The sequence below is a fragment of the Engraulis encrasicolus genome, unplaced genomic scaffold (genome assembly GCF_034702125.1).
Source record: "Engraulis encrasicolus isolate BLACKSEA-1 unplaced genomic scaffold, IST_EnEncr_1.0 scaffold_32_np1212, whole genome shotgun sequence".
NCBI classification, from domain to species: domain Eukaryota; kingdom Metazoa; phylum Chordata; class Actinopteri; order Clupeiformes; family Engraulidae; genus Engraulis; species Engraulis encrasicolus.
In genome coordinates this window covers 1,472,818-1,480,426 of record NW_026945621.1, presented here as the reverse complement: position 1 = coordinate 1,480,426, position 7,609 = coordinate 1,472,818, and the positions used below count along the sequence as shown (strand labels likewise).

At 44.5% G+C, this 7,609-nt stretch overlaps 1 long non-coding RNA gene across 1 annotated transcript; it reads left to right on the top strand.

Moving 5' to 3' along the window:
- Positions 1 to 5,291: 5,291 nt before the first annotated feature.
- Positions 5,292 to 6,788, top strand: LOC134443453 (uncharacterized). The gene is made up of 3 exons (XR_010033676.1): positions 5,292 to 5,347; positions 5,868 to 6,171; positions 6,606 to 6,788. It is a non-coding gene; the product is annotated as an uncharacterized LOC134443453 (long non-coding RNA).
- Positions 6,789 to 7,609: the final 821 nt, after the last annotated feature.

The following is a 7,609-nucleotide window of genomic DNA, read 5'->3' as shown; positions in this document are numbered from 1 at the left end:
GAGGCGTATGCGTTGCCAAACCAGGAGGGCAGTACCTGTGCAGAAGCGCTCCTGCAGGGCATGTTTGCGCGCTTTGGAATGCCCAGTGAAATTCACAGCGACCAGGGGCGAAACTTTGAATCCCGTGTCTTCTCTGACTTCTGCGAGCAGATGGGAATCAGGAAGACCAGAACCACCCCTCTCCACCCACAGAGTGATGGGCTTGTGGAGCGTTACAACCGCACTCTCGCCACTCAGCTCGCCTTGTGCGTGCAGCAGGACCAAAAAGACTGGGATCTCCAACTTCCCCTTGTCCTGCTGGCAAGCCGCAGCGCTGTGCAAGAAACAACAGGATGCACGCCTGCGCTGCTCATGCTGGGTAGAGAGCTGCGCACTCCACCCTCACTCCTGATGGGTCAGCCCCCTGATGCGCCTCAAGCTCCCCCTGGACTGGAGTATGCCCACCAGCTGCAGGATCGACTCGAGGTAGCACACAACTTTGCCCGGCAACAGGCCATCCAAGCGGGGGTTCGTCAGAAGAGAGCCTATGACCACCACAGTAGAGGGCGGGACTTCACTTGGGGCGAGTTGGTCTGGGTTTATGCCCCGAAACGGCAGAAGGGACGATCACCTAAGCTCGACTGTGCCTGGGAGGGGCCGGCATACGTAGTGGAGCGGGTGGGGGAGGTGACATACCGGGTCCGGAGGAAGCCTGGGGGGAGGTGTGTAGTGCTACACCGGGATAGGCTGGCCCCCTATCTCGGTGACAGACAACCGTTTGTGCGGACATCTCCACAGCGGTCTCCTGGGGGTAACCGTCCTGAACCCCGATGGGCTGAACACGCAGCTAGGGGTGAAGGGCGGAGACCCTCCGGGGACCGCCAAGCTGGGCAACAGCCCAGCTCAATTTCTCCCATGCAGGTCACCATCAGCCGGAGGAGGTCCAGCGGAGCCATGTCCCCACCCATGCCTGCCAACCAGAGGGTACGTCGGCGACGGCGCCAGCCTGGTGACCTGGATGACCCGCCATCGCTGCCCGCTGCGTCCTCACCAGTGCCTGACGACCGTCAGAGGGTACGTCGGCGACGGCGCCAGCCTGGTGTCCTGGATGACCAGCCATCATCGCTTCCCGCCGTGTCCCCGCCAGTGCCTGACGTCCACCAGGGAGAACGTCGCCGTCAGCGCCAGCCCGATGACCTGGATGACCAGCCATCTCAACCCTCTGCATCCCCGCCAGTGCCGGTCGTCCGTCAGAGGGGAACCGGTACCAGGCGCCGATCCAGCCGTCAGCCTCCTGCACCAGCAGACACCCTGACGACACCCCTGGGCGCCGTTCTTCCTACAACTCCACCACAGTCCCAGCGCTACAACCTGAGGCCACGGAGAGAGCTGCGTCAGCCCCGGCGCTTCTCCTTTCCTCGGGACGAGGAAACTTAAAGGGGGGGGCAGTGTAGCGCCGAGCCCCTTGAGTGGACTGTGTGTGTGTGTGTTTCCCCATAGGATTCCCTCTCTGTCTATCTGTGTGTGTGAATGGTGAATGTGTGTGTATCTGTGCGCGTGAATGTTGTTCCCCACTCCCTTGTGTGTCTTCTAGAATTTTGTGTGTGCCAATGAGTCTTGGGGTGGGTTCTGATTGGGGGGAGGTGTCCGGGCGGGAATAATTAAGGAATTAGATAGGATGGGTATTGATAAGGGGCGGGGTGATTGACAAGTTATCGATAACGTTCATAACGGTTAGGCAGAGCTGAGTAAAACTAATTTGAGAGTAGACGTGTGTGAGTGTGGGTACGAGTGTGTTTAGAGTAGTGAAGAGTAGTGTTTATTATTTTCTGTGGGACACCTCCTTTTGCCCGTTTTACTCTGTGAGAGAGCAGGGTAATAAAGAAAACGCGACACTGTATCCGCTGCCTCCGACATCCTTTTTGAAGTGGCTACCGCTCGGCGCTACAGTATGTACTCATTTCCCGTGGCATCAACTTCAAATCCCCAAATACATTGTGGTCGATACGGACATCGGCGCAGAGAAATATATCGATCTTTAACCCAGGCCACTTACTTATTTTCTTACTTAATGGTTGATTGATTTTAATATTTTACAGTGATGACAATTGTTTATTACAATATGGTCCTATGGTGGATGGCTGCAGCTATCCCACCAAGCTCGTAGCAAAGGTTTTTTGACACAAAGTGATAATGACACTTGGCATATCTCTTTCATCTGACAGTAGGCCTATAACATAGAAGAGCCAGGGACAATGTGAAATGAACCCCTCGTCCATCTTCAATTTTACTGCCACGATTAATGAGCCAGTTAGCGCTGTAGTTAGCACATGCTAACGTTAAGTGAATGGAAGGTTACATTAGCCACCAGCTTCTACCATTCGCGTTACGTAGGCGGCGAACATGGCTGTGCCTTTGTGGCAAACTCGGTAATAACATGTCATTTTTCAGCAAAACTACTTACATGTTTTTTCAATTGCTAACAAGCTTTTGTCCAATCCTCAGCGACATTTGCAAAACTCTTAGCTCACAGCTACAAAACAATGTGTCTTTTATGGCTTATTTTCAAATGCTTTCACACAGTGTGTCAAAACTGGAAATACAACATCCAAATCCTTATTTCAGTAAATATGCCTATGCATGACATTAGCAAGAGTACAGTAAACAGATTATTGATAAAAGTAGGAGAAAACCTCAAATTTTAGTTGGTCGGTTCTGTTGACAGTTTTTACAGTAAAAAGTTGTCTCACAATCACAGAATGAAAATGCTTTTGTAACAGTTGGAAAGAACTGTTTGTTTATGAGAAAAATGTCTATAGACCTAACAAAATCTTCATAATTCATCATGTTTAGAAATTGTATATATCACTCTGTCAACACATTTGCCTTAATTGGTATAAATTACGGTAAATAGCCTACAGGTAACGTCTGAAGTCAATGCTGTCCATGAAGTCATGATTTGGAAATACATGAAAAGGTATTATAGATTCAATAATTTCAGGGCCGGTTCTAGTCCATTTGCCCTTGGGAAGCACCCCTGTTCCTTTTGTGGATTTTCAAAATTCACATCTGTAAACATAGTGTCTTCAATTTGATCTAAGATTTACTGTGGTACCTGCATATACTGAGTGGCCATGAATACCATTGACAGCATTGTCAGTGTAAGGTTTCCTGTAATGTTTTATGTATTTTGTGTGACATTCTAATTCTGTGGGACTTTCAGGCTTTATCCTCACAAGACATTTGGTGCCCTAGGAGAGTGTTTCCCAACCAGGGGTACGTGTACCACTAGGGGTACGCGAGCACACTGCAGGGGGTACTTGGAAAAATTACATTTTACGTGTAACAAATATATGGAGCTTAGTTACATTGGGATGGAGAAAGCGATATAGAACTTGACTTATGGGGTACTCATGGCACAACGAAAGGGCTTGGGGGTACACAAGACAAAAAAGGTTGGGAAACACTGCTCTAGGCAACCGTCTTGTTTGGGCTTTTATATGTATTTGTTTCATTATATTTTGTTCACTGTAAGTAACATTGCAAAACGTTGTATGTTCTATCATACATAAACAGTTTTTTCTACTGTACCTCCTGTAGTCAACAGTAAAAAATGCTTCGTATCGGAATCAACTTGAATGACAACACATGAGGTCAGAGTCCTGTTGCGAGAGAGAGAGTGAGAGTGTGTGTGTGTGTGAGAGAGAGAGAGAGAGAGACAGAGACAGAGAGAGAGAGAGCATGAGCGTGTGAGAGCAAGCAGGACATGAATGACGAAGTTGTTCAACAGTTAAGACGCGCCAGGCATCACCGACTATACGGAATTGAAGTGCTACAAACACCATGTTAGTAGGCTATTATTGTAAGTTGGCATTTAGCTCAACGTCTTCATACAGATTTTTATGAAGAACACGGAGTAGTTACAGTCCTTGACTGCTTTGACGAAGCTGGCACGCAGTGGTGTAGTCTATGTAGAAATTTCAGGGATTTCAAAATGCTCAAATATACAGTATACCCACCATAACAATTTACACTACACCACTGCTGGCATGCCAAATGAGTGTTGTGTCATGCTAGGGTTCCTTCACATGGTGTGCATGTTGCGCAGAGCTGTAGGCTAAGTATCGTTGTAAAACTAAGATAGTTAAGTACAAACACGTGGTTTTGACTCTGAAAACACAGGAGAGAGGGGTTTTTTATGTAGCTTGTTTAAGCTGTAGACATCAGCTGGACAGTTGTGTTTGCTATTTGGGACTGTCTGAAATTTCAGCACACATCACACAGCTGAACCTCATCTCATAGTAAAACAACATGAATGTGCTAAATAGTCATAAACATGTGCTGTTGACCATTAAAATAGATCAAAAATTGTTGGAAGTTTTGATATTTAGTGTAGAAACAGAATGATTGTGTTTGTCGATCTCAGACGGCCGTCATTTGAACTGACTCAGTTTGCCGAGTGACACAAAGGGGCGAATCTTGTAATAAAACCTAAAATGTTGAAAAATGAAATAATACAAACGTATAGTTTTTATAATGAAAATATATTGAGGAGTGTCTGAAATATTGTTCTTAACCCCTTAAGACGCGGCTTTATAAATTTGTTGTTACCAGTATGATAAAGACCAAGCTGTGGTGCATTACTAAAGGGCCTGTGTTGTGTCATAGTATTGTAGTGCTATGGTAGGTGCATTTCAATGACTCTTACAGCGTGCCACAGGAGGTACGGAGCGCATTAAGGGGCTACACGTTTGGAAAAACGATACATACAAGATTCAGCCCACATCATATAGCAAATAAGAGACCAATCAGAGGCCATCTGTGGTGTCACCAAACTATGAAAAATACTAATATATCGTGACCAGGGCCAAGGGCAAGGCCCACAGTCACCCAATTGAGCAGGAAATTGTGCCGACTCCTAAAGAGCAGGTGGCACAGCTAGGCAGTTTGCGTTGGAGGGGCGTAGTTCTCATTCAGGAACAAAACGCCTTAGGGCCGGATTTATAACGGATGCGTATGCAAAACAAGCATTTGGTGTTCATGGAAAAAAAACTTGCCTTTAAAAATACTTTTTTTAAATAAATTATTAATATAATAATAATTTTATAAATGAATATATTTTATAAAATAAATTTTATAAATGTTTAAGTTGTATGTAGAAGTTGGTTCATAATGTGTATGTGTCAATGGGTGGACTCATTCATTCATTATGGATGAAACAGAAGTGGGCAGTTCCATGGGGAATGGGTGTGGGTTTTTTTTCCGTTTGTTTGCCCCACAATATATGCAGAGCCACAAGTCAACTCAACATACTTGCAGATGCTGACTGTTGCAGACACTGAATCGGTCACAATAGCTGATATCAAAGGTAGGTTCAGATTATTCAAAAATTCTAAGTTAAGATATATTTAAATGAATCAAATTGATTTGTATTGTTAATTTAAGATGTGCAAGTGAAACAGTATAAGCCAGATAACTGGGAATGAACGTCAGCATTCTTACAATGTTAATTGTTAATGTCAGTTAAAATGTTTATTTGTGGTGTACGTGTGATAGTCTTAAGTGGTTTTGGTAGTATACTACTATGTACAATCACATATTTTATGACAATATACAGTATGCAATAGGCTTCATATTATATTTTGTAGTCTTATAGTTAGGGAGGTGGTCTTAAGATCAGAGGGTTGCAGGTTCAAATTCTTCCATTCCTCTCCCTACTTCTTCATCCATAGCTGAAGTGCCCTTGATCAAGGCACTTGACCTCACATTGCTTCAGGGACTGTGCAGTACATGTTCCTCTAAGGAAAAGGGATGTTTTTTTTGGTAGAGCATTGTAGCCATTTCAGTTCATTCATCAGCTTAGCATCTCCACTACACTGTATCTGCAGGTCTGTCATGGAGAGTCCTGCAAGTTCCATTGGTCCGGTCTTGACATTCTGTATGAACAAGTCGAAGGGGTGACGGCCTACAAGGAGAACTGTGAGAAGCTGGTCAGCGCGGTCCGCGCTCTAGAGCATGACCTACGATATCAAAAGGAGGAGGACCTGCAGCAGAGCACTCTAGTGGACCTCCAGAGGACCCTGGAGGACGCGGTGAAGCTGATGCAGCAGCTCGCAGACGCCAACGTGACAGACCAGTTTAATGACATCAACAGACGACTGAGTGGTGCGTCTGTCCCTGCACCTGGAGCAGGTGAAGGCTCTTTTTTTTCATACGCATGCAAGATTAAAGCGACTTTGAGTATCATGAAAAGCGCTATATAAAACTCATGTAGTATTATTATTATTAAGATTAAGAAGGACAAGGGAGACGGACAGGCTGTGTGTGTGTGTGTGTGTGTGTGTGTGTGTGTGTGTGTGTGTGTGTGTGTGTGTGTGTGTGTGTGCGCGTGTGTGTGTGTGTGCGCGCGCACGCGCGTGTGTGTGTGTGTGTGTGTGTGTGTGTGTGATTGAGAGAGACCATGCTCCATGTACCAAGTTAAAAATACAAATTTACTACAGTGTCTAAGTCTACATAGTAATGACCTATGAAGCTCCATCTTCATCAAATCTAAAACTGTTCTAACTAATCTAACTAATCTAAAACTATTCTAACTAATCTAAAATCAAATCTTCTTCTGTTCAAAGGTGAGCCAGCAGGAGCCCAGCAGGATGCCTGAACATACTGCTCCTCCTTCACATCCTTAATGGCCTTTCGATTATTTTTTTTTTTTTTCATTTTTTATACCTGTATGCTTTATTTGATCTTATTTGGATAAAAAACATCTGCTAAACGTAACGTAAAACGTAAGACGTAAAACGTGGCAAGAAAGCGAGAAACCTTAAAGAAATGGGACATTGTACAAAAACTGTAACATGTAACAACTTCTCAAAATGTAACATTTTAATACTTTTTATTTAGTTAATTAAAAAGCGTTTTCTCTGCCAAATAATGATGTTCTGTTTTATATTTTTTATATTTGATCCAGATCTGTTCCTTATTGATTCTCTGATGGGATTGATTATTAGATTATATGTTTTTCAAGCCCACTCTTTGGATAAAAGCATCTTTTACAGTGTCGTGTTGCATTTAAAAGCTAAGACCCTCATCTTACATTAGCCTGTATTCATTTGGCTCTATCATACCCACATTTTTTAAAATCTAAAATGTCAAGAGCCTGAATGCAGCGCACTGTATGTCACTACAGGCGCCCAGGTCAATGCAGCACATACGCAGCAGCAGCTGAAATGGGTTTACTTGATACTCTTAGTTGTTTGACTGACAGCCGATCAATATCAGCAATTTCGATTAAAACAGCAAGTGAGCGCATACTGTACATACTCTCAGAGGTTCTTTCATGTACAACAAAACTTGGTGGCATTACCCTACACCACCGCTAAAACAGATTGGGTGTCATTACCCTACACCACCGCTAAAACAGATTGGGTGTCATTACCCTACACCACCGCTAAAACAGATTGGGTGTCATTACCCTACACCACCGCTAAAAGAGTCTAACAGATTGGGTGGCATTGCACTGCACACCACTTCTCAAAAGGTAGCTAACAGATTAGGTGCCATTCAGCAGCTAGCTGATAGTGAGTTTTTGGCTCATGATGCGGTCTCCAATGCCTATAGATTGTATCCAGAA